The sequence below is a fragment of the Schistocerca serialis genome, unplaced genomic scaffold, assembly GCF_023864345.2.
Source record: "Schistocerca serialis cubense isolate TAMUIC-IGC-003099 unplaced genomic scaffold, iqSchSeri2.2 HiC_scaffold_1364, whole genome shotgun sequence".
NCBI lineage: Eukaryota > Metazoa > Arthropoda > Insecta > Orthoptera > Acrididae > Schistocerca > Schistocerca serialis.
The window spans coordinates 38,596-56,815 of NW_026047585.1; the positions used below are offsets into that span (position 1 = coordinate 38,596).

The 18,220-nt window shown below is 46.2% G+C and overlaps 60 non-coding genes across 60 annotated transcripts; 20 read left to right on the forward strand and 40 right to left on the reverse strand.

Moving 5' to 3' along the window:
* Window positions 1–27: 27 nt before the first annotated feature.
* On the reverse strand, window positions 28–99 carry Trnac-gca (transfer RNA cysteine (anticodon GCA)). The gene has a single exon. It is a non-coding gene; the product is annotated as a tRNA-Cys (tRNA).
* Window positions 100–417: 318 nt separating this feature from the next.
* Window positions 418–489, reverse strand: Trnaw-cca (transfer RNA tryptophan (anticodon CCA)). Its single transcript has one exon. It is a non-coding gene; the product is annotated as a tRNA-Trp (tRNA).
* Window positions 490–607: 118 nt separating this feature from the next.
* Trnaa-cgc (transfer RNA alanine (anticodon CGC)) lies at window positions 608–679 on the forward strand. The gene has a single exon. It is a non-coding gene; the product is annotated as a tRNA-Ala (tRNA).
* A 275-nt stretch (window positions 680–954) lies between these two features.
* On the reverse strand, window positions 955–1,026 carry Trnac-gca (transfer RNA cysteine (anticodon GCA)). The gene has a single exon. It is a non-coding gene; the product is annotated as a tRNA-Cys (tRNA).
* Window positions 1,027–1,344: 318 nt separating this feature from the next.
* Window positions 1,345–1,416, reverse strand: Trnaw-cca (transfer RNA tryptophan (anticodon CCA)). Its single transcript has one exon. It is a non-coding gene; the product is annotated as a tRNA-Trp (tRNA).
* A 118-nt stretch (window positions 1,417–1,534) lies between these two features.
* On the forward strand, window positions 1,535–1,606 carry Trnaa-cgc (transfer RNA alanine (anticodon CGC)). The gene has a single exon. It is a non-coding gene; the product is annotated as a tRNA-Ala (tRNA).
* A 275-nt stretch (window positions 1,607–1,881) lies between these two features.
* Window positions 1,882–1,953, reverse strand: Trnac-gca (transfer RNA cysteine (anticodon GCA)). Its single transcript has one exon. It is a non-coding gene; the product is annotated as a tRNA-Cys (tRNA).
* Window positions 1,954–2,271: 318 nt separating this feature from the next.
* Trnaw-cca (transfer RNA tryptophan (anticodon CCA)) lies at window positions 2,272–2,343 on the reverse strand. Its single transcript has one exon. It is a non-coding gene; the product is annotated as a tRNA-Trp (tRNA).
* A 118-nt stretch (window positions 2,344–2,461) lies between these two features.
* On the forward strand, window positions 2,462–2,533 carry Trnaa-cgc (transfer RNA alanine (anticodon CGC)). Its single transcript has one exon. It is a non-coding gene; the product is annotated as a tRNA-Ala (tRNA).
* A 275-nt stretch (window positions 2,534–2,808) lies between these two features.
* Trnac-gca (transfer RNA cysteine (anticodon GCA)) lies at window positions 2,809–2,880 on the reverse strand. The gene has a single exon. It is a non-coding gene; the product is annotated as a tRNA-Cys (tRNA).
* Window positions 2,881–3,120: 240 nt separating this feature from the next.
* On the reverse strand, window positions 3,121–3,192 carry Trnaw-cca (transfer RNA tryptophan (anticodon CCA)). Its single transcript has one exon. It is a non-coding gene; the product is annotated as a tRNA-Trp (tRNA).
* A 118-nt stretch (window positions 3,193–3,310) lies between these two features.
* Trnaa-cgc (transfer RNA alanine (anticodon CGC)) lies at window positions 3,311–3,382 on the forward strand. Its single transcript has one exon. It is a non-coding gene; the product is annotated as a tRNA-Ala (tRNA).
* Window positions 3,383–3,657: 275 nt separating this feature from the next.
* Window positions 3,658–3,729, reverse strand: Trnac-gca (transfer RNA cysteine (anticodon GCA)). Its single transcript has one exon. It is a non-coding gene; the product is annotated as a tRNA-Cys (tRNA).
* Window positions 3,730–4,047: 318 nt separating this feature from the next.
* On the reverse strand, window positions 4,048–4,119 carry Trnaw-cca (transfer RNA tryptophan (anticodon CCA)). The gene has a single exon. It is a non-coding gene; the product is annotated as a tRNA-Trp (tRNA).
* Window positions 4,120–4,237: 118 nt separating this feature from the next.
* Window positions 4,238–4,309, forward strand: Trnaa-cgc (transfer RNA alanine (anticodon CGC)). The gene has a single exon. It is a non-coding gene; the product is annotated as a tRNA-Ala (tRNA).
* A 275-nt stretch (window positions 4,310–4,584) lies between these two features.
* On the reverse strand, window positions 4,585–4,656 carry Trnac-gca (transfer RNA cysteine (anticodon GCA)). The gene has a single exon. It is a non-coding gene; the product is annotated as a tRNA-Cys (tRNA).
* A 318-nt stretch (window positions 4,657–4,974) lies between these two features.
* On the reverse strand, window positions 4,975–5,046 carry Trnaw-cca (transfer RNA tryptophan (anticodon CCA)). Its single transcript has one exon. It is a non-coding gene; the product is annotated as a tRNA-Trp (tRNA).
* A 118-nt stretch (window positions 5,047–5,164) lies between these two features.
* Trnaa-cgc (transfer RNA alanine (anticodon CGC)) lies at window positions 5,165–5,236 on the forward strand. The gene has a single exon. It is a non-coding gene; the product is annotated as a tRNA-Ala (tRNA).
* A 275-nt stretch (window positions 5,237–5,511) lies between these two features.
* Trnac-gca (transfer RNA cysteine (anticodon GCA)) lies at window positions 5,512–5,583 on the reverse strand. The gene has a single exon. It is a non-coding gene; the product is annotated as a tRNA-Cys (tRNA).
* A 318-nt stretch (window positions 5,584–5,901) lies between these two features.
* On the reverse strand, window positions 5,902–5,973 carry Trnaw-cca (transfer RNA tryptophan (anticodon CCA)). The gene has a single exon. It is a non-coding gene; the product is annotated as a tRNA-Trp (tRNA).
* A 118-nt stretch (window positions 5,974–6,091) lies between these two features.
* On the forward strand, window positions 6,092–6,163 carry Trnaa-cgc (transfer RNA alanine (anticodon CGC)). Its single transcript has one exon. It is a non-coding gene; the product is annotated as a tRNA-Ala (tRNA).
* A 275-nt stretch (window positions 6,164–6,438) lies between these two features.
* Trnac-gca (transfer RNA cysteine (anticodon GCA)) lies at window positions 6,439–6,510 on the reverse strand. The gene has a single exon. It is a non-coding gene; the product is annotated as a tRNA-Cys (tRNA).
* A 318-nt stretch (window positions 6,511–6,828) lies between these two features.
* Window positions 6,829–6,900, reverse strand: Trnaw-cca (transfer RNA tryptophan (anticodon CCA)). Its single transcript has one exon. It is a non-coding gene; the product is annotated as a tRNA-Trp (tRNA).
* Window positions 6,901–7,018: 118 nt separating this feature from the next.
* Trnaa-cgc (transfer RNA alanine (anticodon CGC)) lies at window positions 7,019–7,090 on the forward strand. The gene has a single exon. It is a non-coding gene; the product is annotated as a tRNA-Ala (tRNA).
* A 275-nt stretch (window positions 7,091–7,365) lies between these two features.
* Trnac-gca (transfer RNA cysteine (anticodon GCA)) lies at window positions 7,366–7,437 on the reverse strand. The gene has a single exon. It is a non-coding gene; the product is annotated as a tRNA-Cys (tRNA).
* Window positions 7,438–7,677: 240 nt separating this feature from the next.
* On the reverse strand, window positions 7,678–7,749 carry Trnaw-cca (transfer RNA tryptophan (anticodon CCA)). Its single transcript has one exon. It is a non-coding gene; the product is annotated as a tRNA-Trp (tRNA).
* Window positions 7,750–7,867: 118 nt separating this feature from the next.
* Trnaa-cgc (transfer RNA alanine (anticodon CGC)) lies at window positions 7,868–7,939 on the forward strand. Its single transcript has one exon. It is a non-coding gene; the product is annotated as a tRNA-Ala (tRNA).
* A 275-nt stretch (window positions 7,940–8,214) lies between these two features.
* Trnac-gca (transfer RNA cysteine (anticodon GCA)) lies at window positions 8,215–8,286 on the reverse strand. Its single transcript has one exon. It is a non-coding gene; the product is annotated as a tRNA-Cys (tRNA).
* A 318-nt stretch (window positions 8,287–8,604) lies between these two features.
* Trnaw-cca (transfer RNA tryptophan (anticodon CCA)) lies at window positions 8,605–8,676 on the reverse strand. The gene has a single exon. It is a non-coding gene; the product is annotated as a tRNA-Trp (tRNA).
* A 118-nt stretch (window positions 8,677–8,794) lies between these two features.
* Trnaa-cgc (transfer RNA alanine (anticodon CGC)) lies at window positions 8,795–8,866 on the forward strand. The gene has a single exon. It is a non-coding gene; the product is annotated as a tRNA-Ala (tRNA).
* A 275-nt stretch (window positions 8,867–9,141) lies between these two features.
* On the reverse strand, window positions 9,142–9,213 carry Trnac-gca (transfer RNA cysteine (anticodon GCA)). Its single transcript has one exon. It is a non-coding gene; the product is annotated as a tRNA-Cys (tRNA).
* A 318-nt stretch (window positions 9,214–9,531) lies between these two features.
* Window positions 9,532–9,603, reverse strand: Trnaw-cca (transfer RNA tryptophan (anticodon CCA)). The gene has a single exon. It is a non-coding gene; the product is annotated as a tRNA-Trp (tRNA).
* Window positions 9,604–9,721: 118 nt separating this feature from the next.
* On the forward strand, window positions 9,722–9,793 carry Trnaa-cgc (transfer RNA alanine (anticodon CGC)). Its single transcript has one exon. It is a non-coding gene; the product is annotated as a tRNA-Ala (tRNA).
* Window positions 9,794–10,068: 275 nt separating this feature from the next.
* Trnac-gca (transfer RNA cysteine (anticodon GCA)) lies at window positions 10,069–10,140 on the reverse strand. Its single transcript has one exon. It is a non-coding gene; the product is annotated as a tRNA-Cys (tRNA).
* Window positions 10,141–10,458: 318 nt separating this feature from the next.
* Trnaw-cca (transfer RNA tryptophan (anticodon CCA)) lies at window positions 10,459–10,530 on the reverse strand. Its single transcript has one exon. It is a non-coding gene; the product is annotated as a tRNA-Trp (tRNA).
* Window positions 10,531–10,648: 118 nt separating this feature from the next.
* On the forward strand, window positions 10,649–10,720 carry Trnaa-cgc (transfer RNA alanine (anticodon CGC)). Its single transcript has one exon. It is a non-coding gene; the product is annotated as a tRNA-Ala (tRNA).
* A 275-nt stretch (window positions 10,721–10,995) lies between these two features.
* Window positions 10,996–11,067, reverse strand: Trnac-gca (transfer RNA cysteine (anticodon GCA)). The gene has a single exon. It is a non-coding gene; the product is annotated as a tRNA-Cys (tRNA).
* A 318-nt stretch (window positions 11,068–11,385) lies between these two features.
* On the reverse strand, window positions 11,386–11,457 carry Trnaw-cca (transfer RNA tryptophan (anticodon CCA)). Its single transcript has one exon. It is a non-coding gene; the product is annotated as a tRNA-Trp (tRNA).
* A 118-nt stretch (window positions 11,458–11,575) lies between these two features.
* Trnaa-cgc (transfer RNA alanine (anticodon CGC)) lies at window positions 11,576–11,647 on the forward strand. Its single transcript has one exon. It is a non-coding gene; the product is annotated as a tRNA-Ala (tRNA).
* A 275-nt stretch (window positions 11,648–11,922) lies between these two features.
* Window positions 11,923–11,994, reverse strand: Trnac-gca (transfer RNA cysteine (anticodon GCA)). Its single transcript has one exon. It is a non-coding gene; the product is annotated as a tRNA-Cys (tRNA).
* Window positions 11,995–12,312: 318 nt separating this feature from the next.
* Trnaw-cca (transfer RNA tryptophan (anticodon CCA)) lies at window positions 12,313–12,384 on the reverse strand. Its single transcript has one exon. It is a non-coding gene; the product is annotated as a tRNA-Trp (tRNA).
* Window positions 12,385–12,502: 118 nt separating this feature from the next.
* Trnaa-ugc (transfer RNA alanine (anticodon UGC)) lies at window positions 12,503–12,574 on the forward strand. Its single transcript has one exon. It is a non-coding gene; the product is annotated as a tRNA-Ala (tRNA).
* Window positions 12,575–12,849: 275 nt separating this feature from the next.
* Trnac-gca (transfer RNA cysteine (anticodon GCA)) lies at window positions 12,850–12,921 on the reverse strand. The gene has a single exon. It is a non-coding gene; the product is annotated as a tRNA-Cys (tRNA).
* Window positions 12,922–13,239: 318 nt separating this feature from the next.
* Trnaw-cca (transfer RNA tryptophan (anticodon CCA)) lies at window positions 13,240–13,311 on the reverse strand. Its single transcript has one exon. It is a non-coding gene; the product is annotated as a tRNA-Trp (tRNA).
* A 118-nt stretch (window positions 13,312–13,429) lies between these two features.
* Trnaa-cgc (transfer RNA alanine (anticodon CGC)) lies at window positions 13,430–13,501 on the forward strand. The gene has a single exon. It is a non-coding gene; the product is annotated as a tRNA-Ala (tRNA).
* Window positions 13,502–13,776: 275 nt separating this feature from the next.
* Trnac-gca (transfer RNA cysteine (anticodon GCA)) lies at window positions 13,777–13,848 on the reverse strand. Its single transcript has one exon. It is a non-coding gene; the product is annotated as a tRNA-Cys (tRNA).
* A 318-nt stretch (window positions 13,849–14,166) lies between these two features.
* Trnaw-cca (transfer RNA tryptophan (anticodon CCA)) lies at window positions 14,167–14,238 on the reverse strand. Its single transcript has one exon. It is a non-coding gene; the product is annotated as a tRNA-Trp (tRNA).
* Window positions 14,239–14,356: 118 nt separating this feature from the next.
* On the forward strand, window positions 14,357–14,428 carry Trnaa-cgc (transfer RNA alanine (anticodon CGC)). The gene has a single exon. It is a non-coding gene; the product is annotated as a tRNA-Ala (tRNA).
* Window positions 14,429–14,703: 275 nt separating this feature from the next.
* Trnac-gca (transfer RNA cysteine (anticodon GCA)) lies at window positions 14,704–14,775 on the reverse strand. The gene has a single exon. It is a non-coding gene; the product is annotated as a tRNA-Cys (tRNA).
* A 318-nt stretch (window positions 14,776–15,093) lies between these two features.
* On the reverse strand, window positions 15,094–15,165 carry Trnaw-cca (transfer RNA tryptophan (anticodon CCA)). The gene has a single exon. It is a non-coding gene; the product is annotated as a tRNA-Trp (tRNA).
* A 118-nt stretch (window positions 15,166–15,283) lies between these two features.
* Trnaa-cgc (transfer RNA alanine (anticodon CGC)) lies at window positions 15,284–15,355 on the forward strand. The gene has a single exon. It is a non-coding gene; the product is annotated as a tRNA-Ala (tRNA).
* A 275-nt stretch (window positions 15,356–15,630) lies between these two features.
* Window positions 15,631–15,702, reverse strand: Trnac-gca (transfer RNA cysteine (anticodon GCA)). The gene has a single exon. It is a non-coding gene; the product is annotated as a tRNA-Cys (tRNA).
* Window positions 15,703–16,020: 318 nt separating this feature from the next.
* On the reverse strand, window positions 16,021–16,092 carry Trnaw-cca (transfer RNA tryptophan (anticodon CCA)). The gene has a single exon. It is a non-coding gene; the product is annotated as a tRNA-Trp (tRNA).
* Window positions 16,093–16,210: 118 nt separating this feature from the next.
* Trnaa-cgc (transfer RNA alanine (anticodon CGC)) lies at window positions 16,211–16,282 on the forward strand. Its single transcript has one exon. It is a non-coding gene; the product is annotated as a tRNA-Ala (tRNA).
* Window positions 16,283–16,557: 275 nt separating this feature from the next.
* On the reverse strand, window positions 16,558–16,629 carry Trnac-gca (transfer RNA cysteine (anticodon GCA)). The gene has a single exon. It is a non-coding gene; the product is annotated as a tRNA-Cys (tRNA).
* Window positions 16,630–16,947: 318 nt separating this feature from the next.
* Window positions 16,948–17,019, reverse strand: Trnaw-cca (transfer RNA tryptophan (anticodon CCA)). Its single transcript has one exon. It is a non-coding gene; the product is annotated as a tRNA-Trp (tRNA).
* Window positions 17,020–17,137: 118 nt separating this feature from the next.
* On the forward strand, window positions 17,138–17,209 carry Trnaa-cgc (transfer RNA alanine (anticodon CGC)). Its single transcript has one exon. It is a non-coding gene; the product is annotated as a tRNA-Ala (tRNA).
* A 275-nt stretch (window positions 17,210–17,484) lies between these two features.
* Trnac-gca (transfer RNA cysteine (anticodon GCA)) lies at window positions 17,485–17,556 on the reverse strand. Its single transcript has one exon. It is a non-coding gene; the product is annotated as a tRNA-Cys (tRNA).
* Window positions 17,557–17,874: 318 nt separating this feature from the next.
* On the reverse strand, window positions 17,875–17,946 carry Trnaw-cca (transfer RNA tryptophan (anticodon CCA)). The gene has a single exon. It is a non-coding gene; the product is annotated as a tRNA-Trp (tRNA).
* A 118-nt stretch (window positions 17,947–18,064) lies between these two features.
* On the forward strand, window positions 18,065–18,136 carry Trnaa-cgc (transfer RNA alanine (anticodon CGC)). Its single transcript has one exon. It is a non-coding gene; the product is annotated as a tRNA-Ala (tRNA).
* Window positions 18,137–18,220: the final 84 nt, after the last annotated feature.

An 18,220-nucleotide genomic window follows, 5' to 3' on the forward strand; every position in this document is an offset into this window, starting at 1 on the left:
TTGTTTTTTCGAGATACTGAAAAATGAAGGGGGCACCCGGGATTGAACCGGGGACCTCTCGATCTGCAGTCGAATGCTCTACGACTGAGCTATACCCCCTTTCACGATCTTTCTGTTCCCATAACGTAAGGAAAAGTATTATACTCTGCCTGGCTAAAGACGTCTAATCGAGCAAAATATTGCGTAATCATTATCTCTCAGTTATATATTAGCGTTAAACGATATAAATATCAAAAATACTAGACACTTCGCGCCTGGAAAACGTGCGAGTCGGCGCCTTCACCTTAATGTCAGAACGCGAAAATTGCACTAGTAGCTTTTTTCAAGCAAGTTCTGTTCGTCCGTTCTCCGTAATCGTTTGGTATCTGATTAAACTGACATACTCGCCTATGGCTTTCGTAAACGAAAATTTCATTGTGACCCCGACGTGATTTGAACACGCAACCTTCTGATCTGGAGTCAGACGCGCTACCGTTGCGCCACGGAGTCGACGCTGCTTAGGTCTTGTCATGAATAGGTTCCTCCAACACTTACTGTACCGTTCAAACCTAAGAAATAATGACAGTAGGATCCACGAGACACTCGTCCCAGATGTACTTGCTCTGGCGGGGGTGTAACTCAGTGGTAGAGTGTCTGCTTCGCATGCAGAAAGTCCTGGGTTCAAATCCCAGCTCCTCCAATTTTTGTTTCTCCGTGCAGCAGTACAAGAAAACTTTTGCCTATCACCATATTCTACAAAATTCAGTGTACAAGATTCTTCCCCCAAGCAAGTGGATTTCGTACAGTTCGACCTCATGGCGGGAGGACGATGACCTGCAAGACCCTGGGCTGCGATCCCCCCCATTGAAATGTTGCTCCAAAGCCTTCGGTATGGCGTGCAGGGTGCATCTCAAACATGTATTTGCAACTCACCGCGACAATCGTCATTTGTTTTTTCGAGATACTGAAAAATGAAGGGGGCACCCGGGATTGAACCGGGGACCTCTCGATCTGCAGTCGAATGCTCTACGACTGAGCTATACCCCCTTTCACGATCTTTCTGTTCCCATAACTTAAGGAAAAGTATTATACTCTGCCTGGCTAAAGACGTCTAATCGAGCAAAATATTGCGTAATCATTATCTCTCAGTTATATATTAGCGTTAAACGATATAAATATCAAAAATACTAGACACTTCGCGCCTGGAAAACGTGCGAGTCGGCGCCTTCACCTTAATGTCAGAACGCGAAAATTGCACTAGTAGCTTTTTTCAAGCAAGTTCTGTTCGTCCGTTCTCCGTAATCGTTTGGTATCTGATTAAACTGACATACTCGCCTATGGCTTTCGTAAACGAAAATTTCATTGTGACCCCGACGTGATTTGAACACGCAACCTTCTGATCTGGAGTCAGACGCGCTACCGTTGCGCCACGGAGTCGACGCTGCTTAGGTCTTGTCATGAATAGGTTCCTCCAACACTTACTGTACCGTTCAAACCTAAGAAATAATGACAGTAGGATCCACGAGACACTCGTCCCAGATGTACTTGCTCTGGCGGGGGTGTAACTCAGTGGTAGAGTGTCTGCTTCGCATGCAGAAAGTCCTGGGTTCAAATCCCAGCTCCTCCAATTTTTGTTTCTCCGTGCAGCAGTACAAGAAAACTTTTGCCTATCACCATATTCTACAAAATTCAGTGTACAAGATTCTTCCCCCAAGCAAGTGGATTTCGTACAGTTCGACCTCATGGCGGGAGGACGATGACCTGCAAGACCCTGGGCTGCGATCCCCCCCATTGAAATGTTGCTCCAAAGCCTTCGGTATGGCGTGCAGGGTGCATCTCAAACATGTATTTGCAACTCACCGCGACAATCGTCATTTGTTTTTTCGAGATACTGAAAAATGAAGGGGGCACCCGGGATTGAACCGGGGACCTCTCGATCTGCAGTCGAATGCTCTACGACTGAGCTATACCCCCTTTCACGATCTTTCTGTTCCCATAACTTAAGCAAAAGTATTATACTCTGCCTGGCTAAAGACGTCTAATCGAGCAAAATATTGCGTAATCATTATCTCTCAGTTATATATTAGCGTTAAACGATATAAATATCAAAAATACTAGACACTTCGCGCCTGGAAAACGTGCGAGTCGGCGCCTTCACCTTAATGTCAGAACGCGAAAATTGCACTAGTAGCTTTTTTCAAGCAAGTTCTGTTCGTCCGTTCTCCGTAATCGTTTGGTATCTGATTAAACTGACATACTCGCCTATGGCTTTCGTAAACGAAAATTTCATTGTGACCCCGACGTGATTTGAACACGCAACCTTCTGATCTGGAGTCAGACGCGCTACCGTTGCGCCACGGAGTCGACGCTGCTTAGGTCTTGTCATGAATAGGTTCCTCCAACACTTACTGTACCGTTCAAACCTAAGAAATAATGACAGTAGGATCCACGAGACACTCGTCCCAGATGTACTTGCTCTGGCGGGGGTGTAACTCAGTGGTAGAGTGTCTGCTTCGCATGCAGAAAGTCCTGGGTTCAAATCCCAGCTCCTCCAATTTTTGTTTCTCCGTGCAGCAGTACAAGAAAACTTTTGCCTATCACCATATTCTACAAAATTCAGTGTACAAGATTCTTCCCCCAAGCAAGTGGATTTCGTACAGTTCGACCTCATGGCGGGAGGACGATGACCTGCAAGACCCTGGGCTGCGATCCCCCCCATTGAAATGTTGCTCCAAAGCCTTCGGTATGGCGTGCAGGGTGCATCTCAAACATGTATTTGCAACTCACCGCGACAATCGTCATTTGTTTTTTCGAGATACTGAAAAATGAAGGGGGCACCCGGGATTGAACCGGGGACCTCTCGATCTGCAGTCGAATGCTCTACGACTGAGCTATACCCCCTTTCACGATCTTTCTGTCTCTCAGTTATATATTAGCGTTAAACGATATAAATATCAAAAATACTAGACACTTCGCGCCTGGAAAACGTGCGAGTCGGCGCCTTCACCTTAATGTCAGAACGCGAAAATTGCACTAGTAGCTTTTTTCAAGCAAGTTCTGTTCGTCCGTTCTCCGTAATCGTTTGGTATCTGATTAAACTGACATACTCGCCTATGGCTTTCGTAAACGAAAATTTCATTGTGACCCCGACGTGATTTGAACACGCAACCTTCTGATCTGGAGTCAGACGCGCTACCGTTGCGCCACGGAGTCGACGCTGCTTAGGTCTTGTCATGAATAGGTTCCTCCAACACTTACTGTACCGTTCAAACCTAAGAAATAATGACAGTAGGATCCACGAGACACTCGTCCCAGATGTACTTGCTCTGGCGGGGGTGTAACTCAGTGGTAGAGTGTCTGCTTCGCATGCAGAAAGTCCTGGGTTCAAATCCCAGCTCCTCCAATTTTTGTTTCTCCGTGCAGCAGTACAAGAAAACTTTTGCCTATCACCATATTCTACAAAATTCAGTGTACAAGATTCTTCCCCCAAGCAAGTGGATTTCGTACAGTTCGACCTCATGGCGGGAGGACGATGACCTGCAAGACCCTGGGCTGCGATCCCCCCCATTGAAATGTTGCTCCAAAGCCTTCGGTATGGCGTGCAGGGTGCATCTCAAACATGTATTTGCAACTCACCGCGACAATCGTCATTTGTTTTTTCGAGATACTGAAAAATGAAGGGGGCACCCGGGATTGAACCGGGGACCTCTCGATCTGCAGTCGAATGCTCTACGACTGAGCTATACCCCCTTTCACGATCTTTCTGTTCCCATAACTTAAGGAAAAGTATTATACTCTGCCTGGCTAAAGACGTCTAATCGAGCAAAATATTGCGTAATCATTATCTCTCAGTTATATATTAGCGTTAAACGATATAAATATCAAAAATACTAGACACTTCGCGCCTGGAAAACGTGCGAGTCGGCGCCTTCACCTTAATGTCAGAACGCGAAAATTGCACTAGTAGCTTTTTTCAAGCAAGTTCTGTTCGTCCGTTCTCCGTAATCGTTTGGTATCTGATTAAACTGACATACTCGCCTATGGCTTTCGTAAACGAAAATTTCATTGTGACCCCGACGTGATTTGAACACGCAACCTTCTGATCTGGAGTCAGACGCGCTACCGTTGCGCCACGGAGTCGACGCTGCTTAGGTCTTGTCATGAATAGGTTCCTCCAACACTTACTGTACCGTTCAAACCTAAGAAATAATGACAGTAGGATCCACGAGACACTCGTCCCAGATGTACTTGCTCTGGCGGGGGTGTAACTCAGTGGTAGAGTGTCTGCTTCGCATGCAGGAAGTCCTGGGTTCAAATCCCAGCTCCTCCAATTTTTGTTTCTCCGTGCAGCAGTACAAGAAAACTTTTGCCTATCACCATATTCTACAAAATTCAGTGTACAAGATTCTTCCCCCAAGCAAGTGGATTTCGTACAGTTCGACCTCATGGCGGGAGGACGATGACCTGCAAGACCCTGGGCTGCGATCCCCCCCATTGAAATGTTGCTCCAAAGCCTTCGGTATGGCGTGCAGGGTGCATCTCAAACATGTATTTGCAACTCACCGCGACAATCGTCATTTGTTTTTTCGAGATACTGAAAAATGAAGGGGGCACCCGGGATTGAACCGGGGACCTCTCGATCTGCAGTCGAATGCTCTACGACTGAGCTATACCCCCTTTCACGATCTTTCTGTTCCCATAACTTAAGGAAAAGTATTATACTCTGCCTGGCTAAAGACGTCTAATCGAGCAAAATATTGCGTAATCATTATCTCTCAGTTATATATTAGCGTTAAACGATATAAATATCAAAAATACTAGACACTTCGCGCCTGGAAAACGTGCGAGTCGGCGCCTTCACCTTAATGTCAGAACGCGAAAATTGCACTAGTAGCTTTTTTCAAGCAAGTTCTGTTCGTCCGTTCTCCGTAATCGTTTGGTATCTGATTAAACTGACATACTCGCCTATGGCTTTCGTAAACGAAAATTTCATTGTGACCCCGACGTGATTTGAACACGCAACCTTCTGATCTGGAGTCAGACGCGCTACCGTTGCGCCACGGAGTCGACGCTGCTTAGGTCTTGTCATGAATAGGTTCCTCCAACACTTACTGTACCGTTCAAACCTAAGAAATAATGACAGTAGGATCCACGAGACACTCGTCCCAGATGTACTCGCTCTGGCGGGGGTGTAACTCAGTGGTAGAGTGTCTGCTTCGCATGCAGAAAGTCCTGGGTTCAAATCCCAGCTCCTCCAATTTTTGTTTCTCCGTGCAGCAGTACAAGAAAACTTTTGCCTATCACCATATTCTACAAAATTCAGTGTACAAGATTCTTCCCCCAAGCAAGTGGATTTCGTACAGTTCGACCTCATGGCGGGAGGACGATGACCTGCAAGACCCTGGGCTGCGATCCCCCCCATTGAAATGTTGCTCCAAAGCCTTCGGTATGGCGTGCAGGGTGCATCTCAAACATGTATTTGCAACTCACCGCGACAATCGTCATTTGTTTTTTCGAGATACTGAAAAATGAAGGGGGCACCCGGGATTGAACCGGGGACCTCTCGATCTGCAGTCGAATGCTCTACGACTGAGCTATACCCCCTTTCACGATCTTTCTGTTCCCATAACTTAAGGAAAAGTATTATACTCTGCCTGGCTAAAGACGTCTAATCGAGCAAAATATTGCGTAATCATTATCTCTCAGTTATATATTAGCGTTAAACGATATAAATATCAAAAATACTAGACACTTCGCGCCTGGAAAACGTGCGAGTCGGCGCCTTCACCTTAATGTCAGAACGCGAAAATTGCACTAGTAGCTTTTTTCAAGCAAGTTCTGTTCGTCCGTTCTCCGTAATCGTTTGGTATCTGATTAAACTGACATACTCGCCTATGGCTTTCGTAAACGAAAATTTCATTGTGACCCCGACGTGATTTGAACACGCAACCTTCTGATCTGGAGTCAGACGCGCTACCGTTGCGCCACGGAGTCGACGCTGCTTAGGTCTTGTCATGAATAGGTTCCTCCAACACTTACTGTACCGTTCAAACCTAAGAAATAATGACAGTAGGATCCACGAGACACTCGTCACAGATGTACTCGCTCTGGCGGGGGTGTAACTCAGTGGTAGAGTGTCTGCTTCGCATGCAGAAAGTCCTGGGTTCAAATCCCAGCTCCTCCAATTTTTGTTTCTCCGTGCAGCAGTACAAGAAAACTTTTGCCTATCACCATATTCTACAAAATTCAGTGTACAAGATTCTTCCCCCAAGCAAGTGGATTTCGTACAGTTCGACCTCATGGCGGGAGGACGATGACCTGCAAGACCCTGGGCTGCGATCCCCCCCATTGAAATGTTGCTCCAAAGCCTTCGGTATGGCGTGCAGGGTGCATCTCAAACATGTATTTGCAACTCACCGCGACAATCGTCATTTGTTTTTTCGAGATACTGAAAAATGAAGGGGGCACCCGGGATTGAACCGGGGACCTCTCGATCTGCAGTCGAATGCTCTACGACTGAGCTATACCCCCTTTCACGATCTTTCTGTTCCCATAACTTAAGGAAAAGTATTATACTCTGCCTGGCTAAAGACGTCTAATCGAGCAAAATATTGCGTAATCATTATCTCTCAGTTATATATTAGCGTTAAACGATATAAATATCAAAAATACTAGACACTTCGCGCCTGGAAAACGTGCGAGTCGGCGCCTTCACCTTAATGTCAGAACGCGAAAATTGCACTAGTAGCTTTTTTCAAGCAAGTTCTGTTCGTCCGTTCTCCGTAATCGTTTGGTATCTGATTAAACTGACATACTCGCCTATGGCTTTCGTAAACGAAAATTTCATTGTGACCCCGACGTGATTTGAACACGCAACCTTCTGATCTGGAGTCAGACGCGCTACCGTTGCGCCACGGAGTCGACGCTGCTTAGGTCTTGTCATGAATAGGTTCCTCCAACACTTACTGTACCGTTCAAACCTAAGAAATAATGACAGTAGGATCCACGAGACACTCGTCCCAGATGTACTTGCTCTGGCGGGGGTGTAACTCAGTGGTAGAGTGTCTGCTTCGCATGCAGAAAGTCCTGGGTTCAAATCCCAGCTCCTCCAATTTTTGTTTCTCCGTGCAGCAGTACAAGAAAACTTTTGCCTATCACCATATTCTACAAAATTCAGTGTACAAGATTCTTCCCCCAAGCAAGTGGATTTCGTACAGTTCGACCTCATGGCGGGAGGACGATGACCTGCAAGACCCTGGGCTGCGATCCCCCCCATTGAAATGTTGCTCCAAAGCCTTCGGTATGGCGTGCAGGGTGCATCTCAAACATGTATTTGCAACTCACCGCGACAATCGTCATTTGTTTTTTCGAGATACTGAAAAATGAAGGGGGCACCCGGGATTGAACCGGGGACCTCTCGATCTGCAGTCGAATGCTCTACGACTGAGCTATACCCCCTTTCACGATCTTTCTGTCTCTCAGTTATATATTAGCGTTAAACGATATAAATATCAAAAATACTAGACACTTCGCGCCTGGAAAACGTGCGAGTCGGCGCCTTCACCTTAATGTCAGAACGCGAAAATTGCACTAGTAGCTTTTTTCAAGCAAGTTCTGTTCGTCCGTTCTCCGTAATCGTTTGGTATCTGATTAAACTGACATACTCGCCTATGGCTTTCGTAAACGAAAATTTCATTGTGACCCCGACGTGATTTGAACACGCAACCTTCTGATCTGGAGTCAGACGCGCTACCGTTGCGCCACGGAGTCGACGCTGCTTAGGTCTTGTCATGAATAGGTTCCTCCAACACTTACTGTACCGTTCAAACCTAAGAAATAATGACAGTAGGATCCACGAGACACTCGTCCCAGATGTACTTGCTCTGGCGGGGGTGTAACTCAGTGGTAGAGTGTCTGCTTCGCATGCAGAAAGTCCTGGGTTCAAATCCCAGCTCCTCCAATTTTTGTTTCTCCGTGCAGCAGTACAAGAAAACTTTTGCCTATCACCATATTCTACAAAATTCAGTGTACAAGATTCTTCCCCCAAGCAAGTGGATTTCGTACAGTTCGACCTCATGGCGGGAGGACGATGACCTGCAAGACCCTGGGCTGCGATCCCCCCCATTGAAATGTTGCTCCAAAGCCTTCGGTATGGCGTGCAGGGTGCATCTCAAACATGTATTTGCAACTCACCGCGACAATCGTCATTTGTTTTTTCGAGATACTGAAAAATGAAGGGGGCACCCGGGATTGAACCGGGGACCTCTCGATCTGCAGTCGAATGCTCTACGACTGAGCTATACCCCCTTTCACGATCTTTCTGTTCCCATAACTTAAGGAAAAGTATTATACTCTGCCTGGCTAAAGACGTCTAATCGAGCAAAATATTGCGTAATCATTATCTCTCAGTTATATATTAGCGTTAAACGATATAAATATCAAAAATACTAGACACTTCGCGCCTGGAAAACGTGCGAGTCGGCGCCTTCACCTTAATGTCAGAACGCGAAAATTGCACTAGTAGCTTTTTTCAAGCAAGTTCTGTTCGTCCGTTCTCCGTAATCGTTTGGTATCTGATTAAACTGACATACTCGCCTATGGCTTTCGTAAACGAAAATTTCATTGTGACCCCGACGTGATTTGAACACGCAACCTTCTGATCTGGAGTCAGACGCGCTACCGTTGCGCCACGGAGTCGACGCTGCTTAGGTCTTGTCATGAATAGGTTCCTCCAACACTTACTGTACCGTTCAAACCTAAGAAATAATGACAGTAGGATCCACGAGACACTCGTCCCAGATGTACTTGCTCTGGCGGGGGTGTAACTCAGTGGTAGAGTGTCTGCTTCGCATGCAGGAAGTCCTGGGTTCAAATCCCAGCTCCTCCAATTTTTGTTTCTCCGTGCAGCAGTACAAGAAAACTTTTGCCTATCACCATATTCTACAAAATTCAGTGTACAAGATTCTTCCCCCAAGCAAGTGGATTTCGTACAGTTCGACCTCATGGCGGGAGGACGATGACCTGCAAGACCCTGGGCTGCGATCCCCCCCATTGAAATGTTGCTCCAAAGCCTTCGGTATGGCGTGCAGGGTGCATCTCAAACATGTATTTGCAACTCACCGCGACAATCGTCATTTGTTTTTTCGAGATACTGAAAAATGAAGGGGGCACCCGGGATTGAACCGGGGACCTCTCGATCTGCAGTCGAATGCTCTACGACTGAGCTATACCCCCTTTCACGATCTTTCTGTTCCCATAACTTAAGGAAAAGTATTATACTCTGCCTGGCTAAAGACGTCTAATCGAGCAAAATATTGCGTAATCATTATCTCTCAGTTATATATTAGCGTTAAACGATATAAATATCAAAAATACTAGACACTTCGCGCCTGGAAAACGTGCGAGTCGGCGCCTTCACCTTAATGTCAGAACGCGAAAATTGCACTAGTAGCTTTTTTCAAGCAAGTTCTGTTCGTCCGTTCTCCGTAATCGTTTGGTATCTGATTAAACTGACATACTCGCCTATGGCTTTCGTAAACGAAAATTTCATTGTGACCCCGACGTGATTTGAACACGCAACCTTCTGATCTGGAGTCAGACGCGCTACCGTTGCGCCACGGAGTCGACGCTGCTTAGGTCTTGTCATGAATAGGTTCCTCCAACACTTACTGTACCGTTCAAACCTAAGAAATAATGACAGTAGGATCCACGAGACACTCGTCCCAGATGTACTCGCTCTGGCGGGGGTGTAACTCAGTGGTAGAGTGTCTGCTTCGCATGCAGAAAGTCCTGGGTTCAAATCCCAGCTCCTCCAATTTTTGTTTCTCCGTGCAGCAGTACAAGAAAACTTTTGCCTATCACCATATTCTACAAAATTCAGTGTACAAGATTCTTCCCCCAAGCAAGTGGATTTCGTACAGTTCGACCTCATGGCGGGAGGACGATGACCTGCAAGACCCTGGGCTGCGATCCCCCCCATTGAAATGTTGCTCCAAAGCCTTCGGTATGGCGTGCAGGGTGCATCTCAAACATGTATTTGCAACTCACCGCGACAATCGTCATTTGTTTTTTCGAGATACTGAAAAATGAAGGGGGCACCCGGGATTGAACCGGGGACCTCTCGATCTGCAGTCGAATGCTCTACGACTGAGCTATACCCCCTTTCACGATCTTTCTGTTCCCATAACTTAAGGAAAAGTATTATACTCTGCCTGGCTAAAGACGTCTAATCGAGCAAAATATTGCGTAATCATTATCTCTCAGTTATATATTAGCGTTAAACGATATAAATATCAAAAATACTAGACACTTCGCGCCTGGAAAACGTGCGAGTCGGCGCCTTCACCTTAATGTCAGAACGCGAAAATTGCACTAGTAGCTTTTTTCAAGCAAGTTCTGTTCGTCCGTTCTCCGTAATCGTTTGGTATCTGATTAAACTGACATACTCGCCTATGGCTTTCGTAAACGAAAATTTCATTGTGACCCCGACGTGATTTGAACACGCAACCTTCTGATCTGGAGTCAGACGCGCTACCGTTGCGCCACGGAGTCGACGCTGCTTAGGTCTTGTCATGAATAGGTTCCTCCAACACTTACTGTACCGTTCAAACCTAAGAAATAATGACAGTAGGATCCACGAGACACTCGTCACAGATGTACTCGCTCTGGCGGGGGTGTAACTCAGTGGTAGAGTGTCTGCTTCGCATGCAGAAAGTCCTGGGTTCAAATCCCAGCTCCTCCAATTTTTGTTTCTCCGTGCAGCAGTACAAGAAAACTTTTGCCTATCACCATATTCTACAAAATTCAGTGTACAAGATTCTTCCCCCAAGCAAGTGGATTTCGTACAGTTCGACCTCATGGCGGGAGGACGATGACCTGCAAGACCCTGGGCTGCGATCCCCCCCATTGAAATGTTGCTCCAAAGCCTTCGGTATGGCGTGCAGGGTGCATCTCAAACATGTATTTGCAACTCACCGCGACAATCGTCATTTGTTTTTTCGAGATACTGAAAAATGAAGGGGGCACCCGGGATTGAACCGGGGACCTCTCGATCTGCAGTCGAATGCTCTACGACTGAGCTATACCCCCTTTCACGATCTTTCTGTTCCCATAACTTAAGGAAAAGTATTATACTCTGCCTGGCTAAAGACGTCTAATCGAGCAAAATATTGCGTAATCATTATCTCTCAGTTATATATTAGCGTTAAACGATATAAATATCAAAAATACTAGACACTTCGCGCCTGGAAAACGTGCGAGTCGGCGCCTTCACCTTAATGTCAGAACGCGAAAATTGCACTAGTAGCTTTTTTCAAGCAAGTTCTGTTCGTCCGTTCTCCGTAATCGTTTGGTATCTGATTAAACTGACATACTCGCCTATGGCTTTCGTAAACGAAAATTTCATTGTGACCCCGACGTGATTTGAACACGCAACCTTCTGATCTGGAGTCAGACGCGCTACCGTTGCGCCACGGAGTCGACGCTGCTTAGGTCTTGTCATGAATAGGTTCCTCCAACACTTACTGTACCGTTCAAACCTAAGAAATAATGACAGTAGGATCCACGAGACACTCGTCCCAGATGTACTTGCTCTGGCGGGGGTGTAACTCAGTGGTAGAGTGTCTGCTACGCATGCAGAAAGTCCTGGGTTCAAATCCCAGCTCCTCCAATTTTTGTTTCTCCGTGCAGCAGTACAAGAAAACTTTTGCCTATCACCATATTCTACAAAATTCAGTGTACAAGATTCTTCCCCCAAGCAAGTGGATTTCGTACAGTTCGACCTCATGGCGGGAGGACGATGACCTGCAAGACCCTGGGCTGCGATCCCCCCCATTGAAATGTTGCTCCAAAGCCTTCGGTATGGCGTGCAGGGTGCATCTCAAACATGTATTTGCAACTCACCGCGACAATCGTCATTTGTTTTTTCGAGATACTGAAAAATGAAGGGGGCACCCGGGATTGAACCGGGGACCTCTCGATCTGCAGTCGAATGCTCTACGACTGAGCTATACCCCCTTTCACGATCTTTCTGTTCCCATAACTTAAGGAAAAGTATTATACTCTGCCTGGCTAAAGACGTCTAATCGAGCAAAATATTGCGTAATCATTATCTCTCAGTTATATATTAGCGTTAAACGATATAAATATCAAAAATACTAGACACTTCGCGCCTGGAAAACGTGCGAGTCGGCGCCTTCACCTTAATGTCAGAACGCGAAAATTGCACTAGTAGCTTTTTTCAAGCAAGTTCTGTTCGTCCGTTCTCCGTAATCGTTTGGTATCTGATTAAACTGACATACTCGCCTATGGCTTTCGTAAACGAAAATTTCATTGTGACCCCGACGTGATTTGAACACGCAACCTTCTGATCTGGAGTCAGACGCGCTACCGTTGCGCCACGGAGTCGACGCTGCTTAGGTCTTGTCATGAATAGGTTCCTCCAACACTTACTGTACCGTTCAAACCTAAGAAATAATGACAGTAGGATCCACGAGACACTCGTCCCAGATGTACTTGCTCTGGCGGGGGTGTAACTCAGTGGTAGAGTGTCTGCTTTGCATGCAGAAAGTCCTGGGTTCAAATCCCAGCTCCTCCAATTTTTGTTTCTCCGTGCAGCAGTACAAGAAAACTTTTGCCTATCACCATATTCTACAAAATTCAGTGTACAAGATTCTTCCCCCAAGCAAGTGGATTTCGTACAGTTCGACCTCATGGCGGGAGGACGATGACCTGCAAGACCCTGGGCTGCGATCCCCCCCATTGAAATGTTGCTCCAAAGCCTTCGGTATGGCGTGCAGGGTGCATCTCAAACATGTATTTGCAACTCACCGCGACAATCGTCATTTGTTTTTTCGAGATACTGAAAAATGAAGGGGGCACCCGGGATTGAACCGGGGACCTCTCGATCTGCAGTCGAATGCTCTACGACTGAGCTATACCCCCTTTCACGATCTTTCTGTTCCCATAACTTAAGGAAAAGTATTATACTCTGCCTGGCTAAAGACGTCTAATCGAGCAAAATATTGCGTAATCATTATCTCTCAGTTATATATTAGCGTTAAACGATATAAATATCAAAAATACTAGACACTTCGCGCCTGGAAAACGTGCGAGTCGGCGCCTTCACCTTAATGTCAGAACGCGAAAATTGCACTAGTAGCTTTTTTCAAGCAAGTTCTGTTCGTCCGTTCTCCGTAATCGTTTGGTATCTGATTAAACTGACATACTCGCCTATGGCTTTCGTAAACGAAAATTTCATTGTGACCCCGACGTGATTTGAACACGCAACCTTCTGATCTGGAGTCAGACGCGCTACCGTTGCGCCACGGAGTCGACGCTGCTTAGGTCTTGTCATGAATAGGTTCCTCCAACACTTACTGTACCGTTCAAACCTAAGAAATAATGACAGTAGGATCCACGAGACACTCGTCCCAGATGTACTTGCTCTGGCGGGGGTGTAACTCAGTGGTAGAGTGTCTGCTTCGCATGCAGAAAGTCCTGGGTTCAAATCCCAGCTCCTCCAATTTTTGTTTCTCCGTGCAGCAGTACAAGAAAACTTTTGCCTATCACCATATTCTACAAAATTCAGTGTACAAGATTCTTCCCCCAAGCAAGTGGATTTCGTACAGTTCGACCTCATGGCGGGAGGACGATGACCTGCAAGACCCTGGGCTGCGATCCCCCCCATTGAAATGTTGCTCCAAAGCCTTCGGTATGGCGTGCAGGGTGCATCTCAAACATGTATTTGCAACTCACCGCGACAATCGTCATTTGTTTTTTCGAGATACTGAAAAATGAAGGGGGCACCCGGGATTGAACCGGGGACCTCTCGATCTGCAGTCGAATGCTCTACGACTGAGCTATACCCCCTTTCACGATCTTTCTGTTCCCATAACTTAAGGAAAAGTATTATACTCTGCCTGGCTAAAGACGTCTAATCGAGCAAAATATTGCGTAATCATTATCTCTCAGTTATATATTAGCGTTAAACGATATAAATATCAAAAATACTAGACACTTCGCGCCTGGAAAACGTGCGAGTCGGCGCCTTCACCTTAATGTCAGAACGCGAAAATTGCACTAGTAGCTTTTTTCAAGCAAGTTCTGTTCGTCCGTTCTCCGTAATCGTTTGGTATCTGATTAAACTGACATACTCGCCTATGGCTTTCGTAAACGAAAATTTCATTGTGACCCCGACGTGATTTGAACACGCAACCTTCTGATCTGGAGTCAGACGCGCTACCGTTGCGCCACGGAGTCGACGCTGCTTAGGTCTTGTCATGAATAGGTTCCTCCAACACTTACTGTACCGTTCAAACCTAAGAAATAATGACAGTAGGATCCACGAGACACTCGTCCCAGATGTACTTGCTCTGGCGGGGGTGTAACTCAGTGGTAGAGTGTCTGCTTCGCATGCAGAAAGTCCTGGGTTCAAATCCCAGCTCCTCCAATTTTTGTTTCTCCGTGCAGCAGTACAAGAAAACTTTTGCCTATCACCATATTCTACAAAATTCAGTGTACAAGATTCTTCCCCCAAGCAAGTGGATTTCGTACAGTTCGACCTCATGGCGGGAGGACGATGACCTGCAAGACCCTGGGCTGCGATCCCCCCCATTGAAATGTTGCTCCAAAGCCTTCGGTATGGCGTGCAGGGTGCATCTCAAACATGTATTTGCAACTCACCGCGACAATCGTCATTTGTTTTTTCGAGATACTGAAAAATGAAGGGGGCACCCGGGATTGAACCGGGGACCTCTCGATCTGCAGTCGAATGCTCTACGACTGAGCTATACCCCCTTTCACGATCTTTCTGTTCCCATAACTTAAGGAAAAGTATTATACTCTGCCTGGCTAAAGACGTCTAATCGAGCAAAATATTGCGTAATCATTATCTCTCAGTTATATATTAGCGTTAAACGATATAAATATCAAAAATACTAGACACTTCGCGCCTGGAAAACGTGCGAGTCGGCGCCTTCACCTTAATGTCAGAACGCGAAAATTGCACTAGTAGCTTTTTTCAAGCAAGTTCTGTTCGTCCGTTCTCCGTAATCGTTTGGTATCTGATTAAACTGACATACTCGCCTATGGCTTTCGTAAACGAAAATTTCATTGTGACCCCGACGTGATTTGAACACGCAACCTTCTGATCTGGAGTCAGACGCGCTACCGTTGCGCCACGGAGTCGACGCTGCTTAGGTCTTGTCATGAATAGGTTCCTCCAACACTTACTGTACCGTTCAAACCTAAGAAATAATGACAGTAGGATCCACGAGACACTCGTCCCAGATGTACTCGCTCTGGCGGGGGTGTAACTCAGTGGTAGAGTGTCTGCTTCGCATGCAGAAAGTCCTGGGTTCAAATCCCAGCTCCTCCAATTTTTGTTTCTCCGTGCAGCAGTACAAGAAAACTTTTGCCTATCACCATATTCTACAAAATTCAGTGTACAAGATTCTTCCCCCAAGCAAGTGGATTTCGTACAGTTCGACCTCATGGCGGGAGGACGATGACCTGCAAGACCCTGGGCTGCGATCCCCCCCATTGAAATGTTGCTCCAAAGCCTTCGGTATGGCGTGCAGGGTGCATCTCAAACATGTATTTGCAACTCACCGCGACAATCGTCATTTGTTTTTTCGAGATACTGAAAAATGAAGGGGGCACCCGGGATTGAACCGGGGACCTCTCGATCTGCAGTCGAATGCTCTACGACTGAGCTATACCCCCTTTCACGATCTTTCTGTTCCCATAACTTAAGGAAAAGTATTATACTCTGCCTGGCTAAAGACGTCTAATCGAGCAAAATATTGCGTAATCATTATCTCTCAGTTATATATTAGCGTTAAACGATATAAATATCAAAAATACTAGACACTTCGCGCCTGGAAAACGTGCGAGTCGGCGCCTTCACCTTAATGTCAGAACGCGAAAATTGCACTAGTAGCTTTTTTCAAGCAAGTTCTGTTCGTCCGTTCTCCGTAATCGTTTGGTATCTGATTAAACTGACATACTCGCCTATGGCTTTCGTAAACGAAAATTTCATTGTGACCCCGACGTGATTTGAACACGCAACCTTCTGATCTGGAGTCAGACGCGCTACCGTTGCGCCACGGAGTCGACGCTGCTTAGCTCTTGTCATGAATAGGTTCCTCCAACACTTACTGTACCGTTCAAACCTAAGAAATAATGACAGTAGGATCCACGAGACACTCGTCCCAGATGTACTTGCTCTGGCGGGGGTGTAACTCAGTGGTAGAGTGTCTGCTTCGCATGCAGAAAGTCCTGGGTTCAAATCCCAGCTCCTCCAATTTTTGTTTCTCCGTGCAGCAGTACAAGAAAACTTTTGCCTATCACCATATTCTACAAAATTCAGTGTACAAGATTCTTCCCCCAAGCAAGTGGATTTCGTACAGTTCGACCTCATGGCGGGAGGACGATGACCTGCAAGACCCTGGGCTGCGATCCCCCCCATTGAAATGTTGCTCCAAAGCCTTCGGTATGGCGTGCAGGGTGCATCTCAAACATGTATTTGCAACTCACCGCGACAATCGTCATTTGTTTTTTCGAGATACTGAAAAATGAAGGGGGCACCCGGGATTGAACCGGGGACCTCTCGATCTGCAGTCGAATGCTCTACGACTGAGCTATACCCCCTTTCACGATCTTTCTGTTCCCATAACTTAAGGAAAAGTATTATACTCTGCCTGGCTAAAGACGTCTAATCGAGCAAAATATTGCGTAATCATTATCTCTCAGTTATATATTAGCGTTAAACGATATAAATATCAAAAATACTAGACACTTCGCGCCTGGAAAACGTGCGAGTCGGCGCCTTCACCTTAATGTCAGAACGCGAAAATTGCACTAGTAGCTTTTTTCAAGCAAGTTCTGTTCGTCCGTTCTCCGTAATCGTTTGGTATCTGATTAAACTGACATACTCGCCTATGGCTTTCGTAAACGAAAATTTCATTGTGACCCCGACGTGATTTGAACACGCAACCTTCTGATCTGGAGTCAGACGCGCTACCGTTGCGCCACGGAGTCGACGCTGCTTAGGTCTTGTCATGAATAGGTTCCTCCAACACTTACTGTACCGTTCAAACCTAAGAAATAATGACAGTAGGATCCACGAGACACTCGTCCCAGATGTACTTGCTCTGGCGGGGGTGTAACTCAGTGGTAGAGTGTCTGCTTCGCATGCAGAAAGTCCTGGGTTCAAATCCCAGCTCCTCCAACTTTTGTTTCTCCGTGCAGCAGTACAAGAAAACTTTTGCCTATCACCATATTCTACAAAATTCAGTGTACAAGATTCTTCCCCCAAGCAAGTGGATTTCGTACAGTTCGACCTCATGGCGGGAGGACGATGACCTGCAAGACCCTGGGCTGCGATCCCCCCCATTGAAATGTTGCTCCAAAGCCTTCGGTATGGCGTGCAGGGTGCATCTCAAACATGTATTTGCAACTCACCGCGACAATCGTCATTTGTTTTTTCGAGATACTGAAAAATGAAGGGGGCACCCGGGATTGAACCGGGGACCTCTCGATCTGCAGTCGAATGCTCTACGACTGAGCTATACCCCCTTTCACGATCTTTCTGTTCCCATAACTTAAGGAAAAGTATTATACTCTGCCTGGCTAAAGACGTCTAATCGAGCAAAATATTGCGTAATCATTATCTCTCAGTTATATATTAGCGTTAAACGATATAAATATCAAAAATACTAGACACTTCGCGCCTGGAAAACGTGCGAGTCGGCGCCTTCACCTTAATGTCAGAACGCGAAAATTGCACTAGTAGCTTTTTTCAAGCAAGTTCTGTTCGTCCGTTCTCCGTAATCGTTTGGTATCTGATTAAACTGACATACTCGCCTATGGCTTTCGTAAACGAAAATTTCATTGTGACCCCGACGTGATTTGAACACGCAACCTTCTGATCTGGAGTCAGACGCGCTACCGTTGCGCCACGGAGTCGACGCTGCTTAGGTCTTGTCATGAATAGGTTCCTCCAACACTTACTGTACCGTTCAAACCTAAGAAATAATGACAGTAGGATCCACGAGACACTCGTCCCAGATGTACTTGCTCTGGCGGGGGTGTAACTCAGTGGTAGAGTGTCTGCTTCGCATGCAGAAAGTCCTGGGTTCAAATCCCAGCTCCTCCAATTTTTGTTTCTCCGTGCAGCAGTACAAGAAAACTTTTGCCTATCACCATATTCTACAAAATTCAGTGTACAAGATTCTTCCCC